This window comes from Geotrypetes seraphini, chromosome 3 (assembly GCF_902459505.1).
Source record: "Geotrypetes seraphini chromosome 3, aGeoSer1.1, whole genome shotgun sequence".
NCBI lineage: Eukaryota > Metazoa > Chordata > Amphibia > Gymnophiona > Dermophiidae > Geotrypetes > Geotrypetes seraphini.
In genome coordinates, this window is record NC_047086.1 from 238,153,922 (window position 1) to 238,169,507 (window position 15,586).

The window sequence follows — 15,586 nt, forward strand, 5'->3', positions numbered from 1 at the left end:
TTTTTGGGGGGAGCACTGAAGTAAAATGCTGAACAAATTACATAGGCGGAAGCCTATGAGAACAGATTTTCTTTGGGCGATGAGAGAGGATTTGATATAGTGCCTTTTTATGGTACAATCCAAACAATTTATTATTATATATAAGTACTTTTTCTGCCCCTAGCAGAGCTGGTTCAAGTGTCTGTTGCTGCCCTGAGCCAAGTTTACCATTGGCAATCTCTCACTCTATTCTTACCTCACACCACAACCACCCATGATCTTTGTCTGAAGCTTCCTGATGGTTCATCAGGCTGATTCTCAAAGCTCCCACATTAAAGCCAACAGCGCAGATCCCACAGCATCAGAATAGAGCAGAAAATTAGTTCTTCAGTGGTCAAAGGAAATTTTATTCAGATCATATGCATGCTGTAAAAGCGAAAGCTAGGTGGAGAAACATGATTAGCACATATGCAGAAGAGTTTTGCAGTACGCACACCTCTTGTGCACATGCGCCAGGCAAAACCGACCATGAAGTACACTGCTCTTCTGCACATTTAAATACAGTATAAGCTTTTTAATGTTTTGTTTTGGGTTTTTTTTTAACTTGGAAGGCTTAATGTTTAAGCACAGAAAATAAGCACCAATAGGCAGTGGAATGTTATTTTGTTGGGGGGGGGGGGTCAAGGGCTCCACCCAGCAGAATCCTGCAGTACAGCCTCTCACTAGCTCCCACCCTCCTCCCACTCGCCTTAAATCTTCTGGCAGCCTGGAAAACACAGGAGAGTCCAATCCACAGTAACAACACTCAGACACGAAAGAGTGGATAAGTCCAAAAAAAACTGGTGAACTCTAAGTATTCCCAAAAATTCTTTTTCTCTAATACAACATACATCGACTCGACATGCGCATGTTTCGGCCCAAATGGCCTGCCTCAGGAGTCTACAATCATAAATACGTACGTTAATAAACAAGAAAATTTTCAATAATATAACATACATATATAATAATAAATTAGAAGGAAGTTAAAAAGGAATATCTTGTAATGTCAATCAAAGGAAAATGAATATATCATCAAAAAGACTGATAAATTTTTTTATAAAAAAGAGGACCAATTTTAAACAAACAAAGCATATTATTTAACATTTCATTAAAAAAAAATATATATATATATACACATACAAGCAAAATAATAAAAGGTCAAAAATAAAACACACCACCACATCCATATCATATTAAAATTTCATGAAAATGCCTCAATAAAAACCAATTTAAGATCAAAAATTCTATATCACTCTCCTTAAAGGTTAATAAAGCAGATATCATGAAAATGCATCATATCAATAAACGATTTAACCATATAACCCTTCGTTTATTGATGTGATGCATTTTCATGAAATTTTAATATGATATGGATGTGGTGGTGTGTTTTATTTTTGACCTTTTATTATTTTGCTTGTGTGTATATATATATATATATATTTGTTTTTTTATGAAATGTTAAATAATATGTTCTGTTTGTTTAAAATTGGTCCTCTTTTTTATAAAAAAAAATTTTATCAGTCTTTTTGATGATATATTCATTTTCCTTTGATTGGCGTTACAAGATATTCCTTTTTTTAACTTCCTTCTAATATATTATTATATATGTATGTTATATTATTATTGAAAATTTTCTCTCCAACTGGAAGCCAATTACTCTCCAACCCTCTTTATTAGCTGGAGTTCCTACATGTGAGAATATGCTGCCTGCTTGTCCTGGGATAAAGCACAGTTATAGGTAAGTGTGCTTTCCCTTTCCACAGGCTCTCTACTGGGTTCATAGACAACCCCGCGAAAGACAAAGGCACGCGCCAAAGAAAATTACAGTTTTTAGGGGCTCCGATGGGGGGTTTTGTTGGGGAACCCCCCCCCCCAGTTTACTTAATAGAGATCGCGCTGGTGTTGTGGGGGGTTTGGGGGGTTGTAACACTCCACATTTTACTGTAAACTTAACTTTTTCCCTAAAAACAGGGAAAATGTGAAGTTTTCAGTAAAATGTGGGTGGTTACAACCCCCCAAACCCCCCACAACGCGGCGCAATCTCTATTAAGTAAAGTGGGGGGTTCTCCCCCCCGTCAGAGCCCTAAAAACAGTAATTTTCTGCGGTGCGCACCTCCACGCTGCGTTCAATTGTCTGCGCGCGCCTTTGTCCCGGCGCGCTTTTGACCTGACACCTTGGCCTGCTGCTCCTGTTACAATGTTTTAAAATGGCTGCATCTAACTGCTAGTAGTATGTCAAAACTATCACTAGGGGCAGTTTGTCAAGTAAGTGAATCACTTTTCCTTTAGCACCTGTACATTATTATGACAAGGAACTTTAAACAAAAATACACAAACCTCTTGAGAGAGTTATATCAGAATGAAAATCTCAGAGAACTTTTCATTATTTGGTAATACTGTATATAAATAATGAAACAAGAGATGGAGGTTGGGTTTTATGGTAATATGAATGGATGTAGATAAGGGAATAACAGGTGCTGTGAATAAAGAAATACAAATATTGCGGTTTTATTTTGTCTATTGTCATTACAGGAGATACAAATATAAGAATAAGCCTACCAGTGCTATTCTATATAGGGAATTTAAAAAACCACTCTTTGTATGTATTATAGGTATGAGAAAATATTAGCAGAGCCCCGAAAATTCAAAGATATTTGGGGTCCATTAGACTTGTATGTAAAACATCTGTAAAATTTTACTCGAACCTGACAGATTTGGGAGGGGGGTTTCTTGTTTCATGCATATTTTATAAGTGCTTTGTGGGATATTATTGATATGAATTTTGTTCCACTTTCTGTAAGATAGTTTTATAAAATCAATAAACAGTTATAAACAAGAAAAAAACTATTCATTGTATCACCACCAGGATGGCCGAGTGGTTAAGGCGTTGGACTTAAGATCCAATGGACAGATGTCCGCGTGGGTTCGAACCCCACTTCTGGTAGTGCTTTTCTCTTGGCAATCTAATTAGGCCCAGCAAAGTTCTTAGAAGTGCTTTTCTACTGCATATAATGTACTGTAATTGCTGCACATAATATCACAAACAATAACTTGAAATCTACACCAGTGTTCAAATCTTAGCTAGAAGCTTTCTACTTGCCTGCCTCTCTCACAGATCTCCAGCGCCCTCTAGGACAGGAAAGAAGGAAATCCCCCTTAGGATTGAAGGCTCGCTGGAGAATTGTTTGTGTGTGCTTATGTTAGTATTTTTTTCCCAGCATTAATAAAAATAAATCCGCGGTTTCACTTTCAAGTCTTGGTTTAAAAAAGAGTCACGGGTTTCTGCTGAGGAGAAAGTTGGATGGAGCGTACATTAGGGGCCGCTACCCTCACAAAACTCACAAGACTAAAAGCATACCGGCATTTTTTTTGTTCGTATAACTTGTTCTGTAGATAGAAAAACGAAGCATCTCGGGCAACAACAGCAAAGCTCCAACATTAAACCCATTGTATGTGCACACATTTTTAAAGCAGCATAATTCTGAATGAAGAAAAGATATAAAGAAAAATGAATTAAAGATTAAAAGAGAGGACTACCAGGAGTGGGGTTCGAACCCACGCGGACATTCGTCCATTGGATCTTAAGTCCAACGCCTTAACCACTCGGCCATCCTGGTGCAACTAAAAAGGAGGAGCACAGAAGGGGAGACATATGAAGCATCCCTAGTGAGATCCTATTTTTTTTTTATATAAAGGATTTTCTGCTGTTTTATATATTCTGCAATAGAAATGTAAGCTTTCCTGTCGCAGGGGAGGAGGGATCCATATCAGCGCTCCAGTGGTGCTGTTATTGCATTATTTCTAGTTTATTATTGTTGGTTAATTTTATGCATCACTTTTATCTCTGCTCTTTCCCCGAGGTCTGCTAGGTTGAGTTAAGGGAGATGCCGGACCAGTAGGGCGCAGAAAGCCTAATGCGAGTCCCACTTCCACCGAGATCGGTGTTCTGTCAGGAAAAGAAGCAAAACCATCAAGCTCGGCTTCCTCCCGCCATGAAATGCGCTGCAGAAAGGCAAGCTGCACAGACCGGCCCGACCCGGCCATTACGAACAGAGGAAACGAGGAGAGGAGAGACTTCCTGCTTTCCGCCAGCACGCGCTGTCCGACTGACCGCGTGGGGCGCTCGCGCACCCCTGAGCCGCCGTCCCTGTGGAACCGCTCTTCAGCTGAAATAAATGCGCCCCATGCTGAGCTCCAAAGGTATAACATGGCACACGGTTTTAGAGGACTTCTACTGTTTCCTTTCCTTTTAGCTACTAACGGTTGGGCAGGGAGACTTATCTTGTCCAGTTTTATTAATGTTTGTTATCTACCCAATATCATATACTTCGTATAACATTTTTTTTAAAAAAGGATGACAAAACAAAACTTTTTATACAATTGAATACAAATTATATACGTTCTAATACATAACTAGTAAAGAAGGCAAAGGGGATGAACTACAATCTTTAAAGAAAGAGAAGAAACATTTAGGGAAGAACATATAGGGTGGGAACACATAAGGAAAAAAAAAATATATATAAAGGCAGAAGTAATCATAGAAAAAAAAAAGGATAAGTTTGTGACCTACTCGTAGGTCTAATTACGGTCTAAAAGGTTTAGTGATTGGTAAGTTATGTTTTCTATGTTTTAAGGAACGCTGTGTGTTTGCTTAGGCAGGGGTGTCAGGGCTGCAATCCAGTCAGGTTTTCAGGATTTTCCCAATGAATATACATGAGATCTATTTGCATGCACTGCTTTCATTATTTGCTAATAGATCTCATGCATATTCATTGGGGAAATCCTGAAAACCTAACTGGATTGCAGCACTCAGAGGGACTTTGACACCCCTGGCTTAGAGTAACTAAGGCGCGTCCATGTTAAAAGAGTAGGAATCATTATCCCAGGAAAAGCAGGCAGGTATTTTCACATATGGGTGATGTCATCCGACGGAGCCCCGATGCGGACACCTCACAAACAGACTTGCTTGAAGAAACTAGAAGTTTCAAGTCGCCCGCACTGCGCATGCGCGAGTGCCTTCCTGCCCAGCACAGGGCGCGTCTCCTCAGTTCTTAGTTTTTCACAGAGCCGAGAAGTCCGTCTTTGACTCTCTGCATTCAATTTGTTCACTTTTGCCTTCTCTCAACCGCGGTTGGTGTATTTTCTTCACGAATCGCTGTTTTAGTTTGTTTTATTTGTTTTATCTAGTTTTTTTAAAAAAATAATAAATTTTTTTCGTCTTCCGTCTGTTCTCCGGGACGGGCCGCTCAGCCGCAGCCCACGAGCTTCAACCTTGCAGCGGCTGTTTTTCGGCCCATGTCCCAGCCTGTTACAGGCTTTAAGAAGAGTAGCAAGTGTCGGCGCGCGATCTCGATCACAGACCCTCATAGACGCTGCCTCAAGTGCCTTAGGCCTTCACATCATCCCAGGTCATGCCTGCCTTGCCAAACACTTCAGCCTCATGCTTTTAAGCGTCGTTGCATTCAAGTGGACAAGCTCTTCGAGATGGAGTCTTCGACTGATCCCTCGACTTCGACTTCCATCGAGCCTCCTTCCGCGCCTTCTTCTTCTACCTCGAGCCTCATCAAGCCTTCATCATTTGCAGCGGCTCTTGCTTTGACGTCATCTGTTGTTTCTTCCCCTGTTTCCTCAGGTCAGATAGCTCAGCAGTCAGTTCCGCCAGTGGTGATTAAAGTGTCTAAGTCTACTAAGTCGAAGCACACTTACACTGCCTCAAAGTTTCAGACGCGGATCCCACCTTGCTGGCTTCTTTCCAGACCATATTAGAGAAGCAGTTTCTTCAATACCTTACTATTATGGGTCCTAAACTGCTTCCTATTATCTTGCCTGGGCATTCCCAGTCGGAGTCACACTCTTTGCAGGGAGCAGAGTCTCTGTGAGTGTCTGGTCTGCCACCTAAGCATGAAAGGCAAGGAGTAGATTCTTTGCGAGTGCATCGACAGGATTCCTCACACTCTCAGCAGGGAGCAGAGTCTTTGCGAGTGCATCGAGGTTCCTCCTCCAAGCCTCTGGAGCTTCGATCTACAGCCTCTAGTCCTATTTATACATTGGCATCGGCTGCTTCTGTCTCCGAGGCAAAATCTCCTTGATCCTTGAGGTCTGGTTACAGACACAGTTCTCACCATCGTTCGAGGCCTTCATCGAGGCATTCTTCCCAGCATCGTTCCTCGCAGGATATACCATCTTCCTTGAAGCCTCGCTCTACCTCAACCTCACCAACTCCTCATTTGAGGTTTCCGATGCCGGACCTTGAGGATATCCCGACCTCGATTGCCTCGTCCAGGACACCAGGTTCCTATGAGATTTTTTTCCACGCCGAAGCTTCTTCTTCGACACATGCTGCCTCAACGTCCTCGAGTCCTTTTTCATCTTTCCTAGGACAGATGGCTGTAGACTTGGATGTCTATTCTAAGGAATATCTCGAAGTCATGCGTCTTCCTCAGCTTCCGGCAGAGTCTCAAGCTTCCACTTCACAACTTTTGGACCAGACTTTTGCTCAATGCATGGAGACTCCCTTTTCCATACCAGCAGTTCCTGGAAAATTGGACTCGAGGTATAAAACGGTGCATTGCAAGGGATTCGGCAACTCACAGTTATCTCATCAATCCCTGCTAGTTGAATCTTCCTTGAAGAGATCCCATCCTTCCAAGGTCTATGCTACAGTCCCCCCTGGAAGGGAGGGGAAAACTATGGACACATTTGGTCGTCGCATCTACCACAATGCTATGATGTCCTCTAAAGTCCTTAATTATAATTTTTATTTCATCACTTATTTTGAATTTCTTCTTTCTCTACTGCTGAAGTTTTTGACTTACATGGATAATCACATGCATTTTGAGTTTCCAAGAAGTCATTGCTTCTTTTTCTCAGTTGTGTCTCCATCTCCTGCAATCATCTTATGATGCCTTTGAGTTATTTGCCCTAGCGGCTGCTTGTTCTGTGGCTATGCGTCATCTTGCATGGCTTCGTACCATTGACATGGACCCTAAACTTCAAGGCGTCTGGCTAACATTCCTTGTCAAGGCAATGACCTCCTTGATGAGTCAATCGAGGCAGCCACTAAAAAATTATCTGACCATGAAAAGTCATTTGCTTCAATTGTCAGACCTAAACCGAAGCCAACACCTGCCAAACCTGCACATTCTGCTGTTATCTACCAAAGGCGTTTTGCTCCAAAGCCAGCTCCTTATACTCACCCTCCAGTTCCCTTGGAACAGCAGAACAGGGAGTTTTACTCCCGTTACTTCCTTGTTCCGAAGAAGACGGGCAATCTGCGACCCATTCTGGGTCTCAGGGTTCTCAACAAATTTCTAGTCAAAGAAAACTTTTGAATGTTGTCTCTTTATCCCCTTCTCGAGCAGAACGACTGGTTATGCTCTCTGGATCTCAAGGAGGCCTACACTCATATTCCCATCCATCCGGCCTCCCGTCAATACCTCAGATTTTGTGTGGGGAATCTGCATTACCAATACAGAGTTCTACCCTTCGGCCTGGCCTCATCTCCCAGAGTGTTCACCAAGTGCCTGGTAGTGGTAGCAGCAGCTCTACGGAATCATGGTCTTCAGGTATTTCCCTACCTCGATGACTGGCTTATCAAAGATTCCACATCTCAAGGGGTTATTGTAGCGACCCAATGGACTACCTTGTTCCTACAAAGTTTGGGATTCGAAATCAATTTTCCCAAATCTCAACTTCAGCCCTCTCAGCATCTACAATTCATTGGAGCTGTTCTGGACACTGTCCAACTCAGAGCATTCCTTCCACAACAATGCCTGGATGCTCTTCTTCAACTCTGTCACACTGTGTCTTCCCGCTCTTCCATCTCAGTGAGACACTTGATGGTGCTTCTGGGTCACATGGCCTCCACAGTACAAGTGACTCCTTTTGCCAGACTTCACCTCAGAATTCCTCAGTGGAGCCTGGCATCTCAGTGGACGCAGGCTTGTGATCATTTTTCTTGACACATCAGAGTTACTCCTTCTTTGAAGAAGTCTCTCCGTTGGTGGATGCTCTCTTCCAATCTTTCCAGAGGCTTGCTTTTTCAAACGCCCCCTCGTCAGAAGGTCCTTACGACAGACTTTTCCACCTACGCTTGGGGCGCTCATTTCGATGATCTCCATACTCAAGGCCTCTGGACCAGTACGGATCGTCAGTGACATATCAATCAGTTGGAACTCAGAGCGATCCTCAAAGCTCTCCATGCTTTTCAACATCTGCTTCACGACACAGTAGTCCTCGTTCGGACGGACAACCAAGTCGCCATGTATTATGTCAACAAACAAGGAGGGACAGGATCTGCCTCCCTTTGTCAAGAAGCTCTGGAAGTTTGGGACTGGGCAATCCGTCACAATACCTTCCTCAAAGCTGTCTACATTCAAGGGGCACAGAATTGCTTGGCGGACAACTTGAGTCGGTCTCCTGTAACCTCACAAATGGACTCTCAATTCCTCCCCTCTTCATCACATTTTCTCACAGTGGGGAACGCCTCAAATAGACCTTTTCGCAGCTCCCCACAACTACAAACTGCCTCAGTTCTGCTCCAAGATATACTCTCCTCACCGCCTCGAGGCAGATGCTTTTCTTATGGAATGGACGAATCTCTTCCTCTACGCATTTCCTCCATTCCCTCTCATTCTCAAGACTCTGGTCAAATTAAAGAACGATCATGCCACTATGATCCTAATCGCTCCTCGGTGGCCGAGACAACCATGGTACTCACTTCTACTTCAACTCAGCAGCAGGAAGCCATACCTTCTACCAGTTTTTCCTTCTCTGCTTACACTGAGTCAAGGATCTCTGCTTCATCCCAAACTGCAGTCTCTACACCTGACAGCTTGGTACCTCTCAACATAACTCCTCTTCAGTTTTCTCAGTCTGTAAGAGATGTTTTAAAAGCTTCTAGGAAGCCTACCACTAGACAATGCTATCACCAAAAATGGACTAGATTTTCTACATGGTGTTTTTCTCATCATAAGGAGCCTCAGCATTCCTCCTTATCTTCTGTTTTGGACTATCTTTTGCACTTATCCAATTCTGGCCTCAAGTCTACATCTATCCGAGTCCATCTTAGTGCAATTGTGGCTTTTCATCAGCCTATTGAAGGGAAACCCCTCTCTGCTCATCCGGTGGTTTCCAGATTCATGAAAGGACTTTTCAATGTCAAACCTCCTCTCAAACCGCCTCCTGTAGTTTGGGACCTCAATGTTGTTCTTTCTCAACTCATGAAGCCTCCATTTGAACCAATTGATAAGGCTCATCTGAAGTATCTCACTTGGAAAGTGGTCTTTCTCATTGCTCTCACTTCTGCTTGACGAGTCAGTGAGTTACAAGCTTTAGTTGCTGACCCACCATTCACTGTGTTCCATCATGATAAGGTGGTTCCTCGTACTCATCTGAAATTGCTACCTAAAGTGGTCTCAGAATTTCATCTCAACCAATCCATCATACTTCCAGTGTTTTTTCCAAAGCCTCTGTAAGGTTTGTTAGTGGCCCCCCACAATATATGGTTGGTGGGGTCACTTGAGAGGCGCCCTTACAAACGCCAGGTCCCAGGTTCAGTTCCCTCACAGATGATTCACCAGGAAGTAGAATCAAAGAGGCACAGCCAGAGGTGATTGCATAAAGAATATATTATAGAAATAGGCTTACAGAAAAGTAGTATTCATAGGCATTACAACAATTAAGCATTACAATTAAGTAGAGAGCAAAGCAGTTTCCCTGCCTTACATAGTTCAGAGACAGAGAGTCTGAAGTAGGGAGAGCCAGAGAGAGAGAGAAAGAAAGAACAAGAGAGCCAAGACCCAAGAGCCAAGAGATAGATAGATAGATAGATAGATAGATAGATAGATAGATAGATAGATAGATAGATAGATAGATAGATAGATAGATAGATAGATAGATAGATAGATTTTTGTGTGTTGCAGAGAGGAGGCTTTTATAGCTTGGAATCTTATTCTGAAGATAGAAAACTATTGAGCTTCAATAGAAGTTAAATCTCCCCTTTCTTAGTAAACTTGTGCTAGACAGCCGAAGAATAGGTTATGGTCAAATGTAATTTCCAGTATGCCTCTGACAATAGTTTCTGATTAACTTTAGTTATCTGTGCACCTGGACCCATTGTCCTAAGCACCCTCTTAATCAGACATTAACACATTAACACCTTTTAGCTAATCATGATTCAATCAGGGCTACTTAAAACATATCAATCAGGGCTACTTAAAACAGTCTCCCTGCCCTCAGGGTCTATCTGCATTCGCATGCCAGAGTCAGATTGATATAATTTCTCATAGGCCTTCGCTGACATAAGTTATGTCAACTGAAAATGCTGAATGCTAGCGATAGCTATGCTGACAGCCTCATTCTCACCCTGGAGAATCAGCTCTTCATACTCTGGACTGTAAACGTGCTTTGGCTTTCTACTTGAAACGCACCAAACCACACAGATCTGCTCCTCAACTTTTTGTCTCCTTCGATCCAAATAAGTTGGGACATCCAATTTCTAAATGCACCATCTCCACCTGGATGGCAGCTTGTATCTCTTTCTGCTATGCCCAGGCTGGATTACCACTTCACAGTAAAGTCACAGCCCATAAGGACAGAGCAATGGCAGCTTCTGTAGCTTTCCTCAGATCTACATCTATTGAGGAAATTTGCAGGGCTGCTACTTGGTCCTCGGTTCATACCTTCACTTCTCACTATTGTCTGGATACTTTCTCCAGACGGGATGGACAGTTTGGCCAAACAGTATTACAAAATTTATTTTCCTAAGTTGCCAACACTCCCACCATCCCATTCTTGTTAGCTTGGAGGTCACCCATATGTGAGAATACCTGCCTGCTTGTCCTGGGATAAAACACAGTTACTTACCATAACAGGTGTTATCCAGGGACAGCAGGCAGCTATTCTCACAACCCACCCACCTCCCCTGGTTGGCTTCTCTGCTAGCTATCTGAACTGAGGAGATGTGCCCTGTGCTGGGCGGGAAGGCACTCGCGCATGCACGGTGCGGGCGACTTGAAACTTCTTGTTTCTTCAAGCAAGTCTGCTTGTGAGGCGTCCGCATCGGGGTTCCGTCAGATGACGTCACCCATATGTGAGAATAGCTGCCTGCTGTCCCTGGATAACACCTGTTATGGTAAGTAACTATGCTTTTTTGGGACAGGGCTTAAATTAAGACTTACCCCAAAAATCATGCTAGGGCTTATTTTCAGGGAAACAAGGTAGCTCTAAAAGTAAATACAAGGGCAAATCTTGTTGACGTCTTAAAACTGCACGCCAAAAAGAGAGGTGCCTGCAGTATAGGTGGAAATTTAAAGGGAACTAGCCAAACAATAGTATATGTGCTCAATGTTTAGGCAGGAAAAAAGACAAACAACAAAAGACAATAGTATCTTTATTAGCATAAAAGTCTCAGTGTAGTTGCTTGTCTCATTGACAAAGTATAACAGCTAAAGTCCCAACTAGGAGCCCAGTTTCAGCAGTTTGGAATGCCTTCTTTAGTGGACTAACAAAGACTCTCAAATCGTGAGAATGTAGCTCTAACCGTAAACAAAACAGCAAATTGTATTGGCGTCTTCAAACTGTCTACGGGTCAAAAAGAGACGCACATGTGCCATAGGTGGAAATAAAAGGAAATGGGATGAGGATTTCTTGCACTTGCCAAGTAAGTCAAGTAAGTAAGTCTTGCACAGTGGCAAAAAAATGCAGTCAAATCTTCTTAAATACAGGAATACACTAGGACTAAATTAATCCATAGTAACAAAATCAGTTCCCACAAAAGAAGGGCAGAAGGACAGCAAACAAAAATAGATTTCTCAGACAGACTCAACAGTGACCCTGTAACACACAGCTATTTCAAGAGCACTAGTAAATGTCCCCCTTCAAAGCTCCCAAATCATAATCAACAAAAAACAAATGGAAAAACTTGTCCTGTTTAGGCTCACCAGCAGTTAGCAGATTCCATCCAGCCTGTTAAATCTTCTACTCAAACTTCAGTTGTTTCGTGTCCAGTGACTAGTTGGAAGTTTTCAGTTTTAAACAGGATTCCAAGCTTACATCATTAAGCAGACCTCTTAGCTTGCTTTTGATATCATTCATGTTGGAGAACGTCTGCTCAAAATAATAAGTGGACTCAAAAATTGTGAAAATTCCAAACGCTACTATTTTGAGTTGACAGTAATAGTCTGGAAGGCTGTTCCACATTTCAAAAAAACCCAGTTGGTCCTCCTTTTGATAGTTGGAAAGTTTCGTCCATTTGTGATTCATAGCGTGACCGGGTGCAGCCAAGCTGGGCTCAGCAAGTGGCCTAACCCAGTGCACACAAACCTTGGCCGAGCGGTTTGCAAGGTTGTTTTGGTAGCCTTAATAAAGAGTTCAAAACTTTGGGTGCAGTTTTCTTGGGTACTGTTTATTGTTTCACTAGTATAAACAAGTGTCAAATAAATTCTCAGGTTTGTATCACCTTGTGCTTAAGTCCAGCATTCACAAACCAAACAATTGCAGTTTAAGCCCAAAAGATGGCAAAACATAAAAGCCTTATTTCAACAAAATGAAAGCTTCTCTTCTGCCAGGCAAAACTCCCTTAGGGTTAGGCTTAATGCCCCAAGGGTGGGATCCTCTCCAAATAATTTTCCCTCAATGGATCAGCTCAGAAAGATCCCCTCCCCAGATCCCAAACCAAAATGGCTGCCTGTGGCTTGTATTTAAAGTTCAAAAACAAAACTTCACTTTTTCCACAATAATCTTGTGCCCAAGTTCCTTTCATACAACCCCCCTCCCCCCTTTAACAATGGCCTTCAGCTTATTTCCATGCCTTCTGGGCTTGGCAAATCAGTTCCTTCTATTTCCATGTCATAGGAACTTTCACTAGCAGCCATTTCAAAATCTGGCTCAAAAGCAGCATTATCATTATCCCCTTCCTCACAAACTTCTACCTTAGTTTGCTTCCATGGTGAGGATTGCTGCTTTCTGGTTTTCATAGGCTGTAGTGTGCTGCCTTCCTTCTACTGTATGACATTGGGGTGCTGGTGTTGGTGCTGGTGCTGGAGCTGGAACTCCTTGCGTGGGGAGAATTACTCCCTTTTCTTTCACTGCAGTGTGCTGATTAGCCCTTACTGCAGGTGTGTTAGAGTAGCCTGCCCTCCGAAGCCTTCTAATCTGACCTGAACCAGTATCAGCCTGATTGGGTGTGGCTTGTATTCCATCCCTGCTTTTCCCCTTCCCTGGCCCAGTGGCTGCTGGAATATGTAGTCTTCATGGCTGTTTCCTTACAGCAGGCTTGGGGAAAGCTAAACCAGTGCTGGAAGTTTTAGTCATGGCTTGAGGAGGTTTAACTATTGCAAGGCTTGGCTTTTGAAAATTCTTAGGAGCTGTTTTGGGAGTTAAATTAGCAGGTTTAGGAATACTTTTAATGTTTTTAACTTTACCTTCCTCTTTTGGCAAGGCTTCCTCACTAGGGACAATAGCTAAAGTTGCCTTTTTTTCTTTCTAGATTTTCTAGTTCCACTTGTAAAGATGTAAATTTTGAACACCATACATTTTTGTTTTTCAAGTCTGTTAGTTGTAGTTCAAACTGAGCTCTTTCAACTTTTGAAAACAGCAAACAATTTATTCGATTAACATCCATCACAAGTGGTTTTGTCAAGAACGAAAGAGTGGACATTTCATCTCTGAACTCTTTGAAGCGACAAGTAAATGAAACGTGCATTTTTGTAATAGTTGCCAGAAAGAACTTGCTATCAATGACACTTCCAGTAGTTAGTTTCCAGACGGTTTTTTAAAGTTTCAAAATGAGATTTCCACTTTTCACGTCTTCAAACAAAAGTAGTTGTTGTTCAAAGGAAAGGACGATTTCCAGAAGTGTATGTGCAATGTTACCTCTACCTTGTAGCTTCTAATTCAAGTGGTTTAAATGTGTCATCTTATCAACAGGAAAGTAAAATTATTGTAACCATTCTTCATCACTTAACTCTGGATATTCATAATTCTTTTGACTTAGAAAGGTCATAATATGTTCAAGGCATGAAGCAAAACGTTTCATAACTGCTCCTCTGGATAACCAACAAATTTTATTGTGCAAAAGATGGTCAAATATTGACTGTTTTATTTATTTAAAACATTTATTTTCCATCTACAATCGAGGCCAAACATGGGCAAACTATGGCCCATGGGCCAAATCCGGCCCATTTAGCTTTTTAACCTGGCCCACGGCATCAGAGGCAGCTGAAATTTGCCCTTGTCTGCAGCATAAGACAGGGTTTCTAAACGTGAGGTACACGGGCCACTCTTCTGTCCGCTCACCGCTGCAGCCAATATATTTACTTACAGCCCCACTGAGAAGGGAAGGGCCAGCTTCATTGTGGTACCAGCGGGGCTGTAAGTAAATATAGCGGGCGAGCGGACAGACAGACAGGTGGGTGCCGGACCAGGAAGGGGGGAGGAATCGGCGGCAGGTCAGCTTGGGGGCAGGTGGGAAATAATTAAATGCAGCTGGTGCAGGTCAGCTTGGGGGGAGGACGGAGGAAGGAAGGGGGCACTAAGGACATAGGAAGGAGGCACTTGGGGCATAGGAAGGAGGCATTGGAGCACCAAGGACATAGGAAGGAGGTGCAATGCGCAAAAAAAAATTTATGAGGATTTAGCAGCTGGCAGCCGCAGGAGTGCTGTTTCCTCCTGCAGCATCAGACCCCCCCCCCCATGCCCACCCCTCCCCTGGTCGCCCGGCCCCTTTGTCAAATTTAAGAACCCATTGTGGCCCACGGGTCAAAAAGCTTGCTCACCCCTGACCTAGGCGGATTACAATAAAACAAACACAGAATATTTCACATAATCTTCACACAAAAAAACAAACTGCAACAAGTTTACTAATTCGAGAAGGATACAAAACCATTGCTGATTAATGGGAAGATTCTCAAATGTTCGCAGTAAAATATGATGGGCCAGGGAGAGAACTTTGCCAGTGTGTGATTGTTGTTGGAGTAACCTTACCTCCCAAATGCCATCTTAGGGTGCGAGGTTAGACGAGAAACATTTGACGCAGATATGGGAGAAAGTGCTGAGGCTGTGTGCTCTAGCAAGCAGTGAGGTGGACAGTCTCCTGAACAGCTGGGGGGTCTTCCTCGGCGCATAAAAAACACACAGCACACCAGGCCTCTTGGGAGTCCCTTGGAGCTCCATGGAGATCAGTGGAGTAAGTACAAGTCTGAATTAGCTTTCTTTTCCCTTTTTTTTAGGTGGGATAGCAGTCTAACCATGGGTAAATGGAAAGGATCAGTAAAACCTAAAGTTTCTACCCCAAAAGTAGGCACATTTGTTATACCATGTCCCATGGACAGGCATGTAATCCAAGTAAATATGGGGCTATAGATAGATCATGGGAGCTCATTTCATCAAAAGTCTCATTAAGTCCTCCAACTAGAACTCCACCTGAGTGGCGCATTTTGGCAGGGGGCGCTGTGGCAGTGTGCAGAGTACATGCAAGACACCTACTTTTCATATGATTCTGGGTAAATCTATTTAGTAATGCACACCCAATTAAGAGCCTATGAAAAGTTAGGTACAAAGATATAAA

At 42.8% G+C, this 15,586-nt stretch overlaps 2 non-coding genes across 2 annotated transcripts; one reads left to right on the plus strand and one right to left on the minus strand.

The window, feature by feature from the left end:
* The first annotated feature begins 2,879 nt into the window (after positions 1-2,879).
* TRNAL-UAA lies at positions 2,880-2,962 on the plus strand. The gene has a single exon. It is a non-coding gene; the product is annotated as a tRNA-Leu (tRNA).
* Positions 2,963-3,552: 590 nt separating this feature from the next.
* Positions 3,553-3,635, minus strand: TRNAL-UAA. The gene has a single exon. It is a non-coding gene; the product is annotated as a tRNA-Leu (tRNA).
* Positions 3,636-15,586: the final 11,951 nt, after the last annotated feature.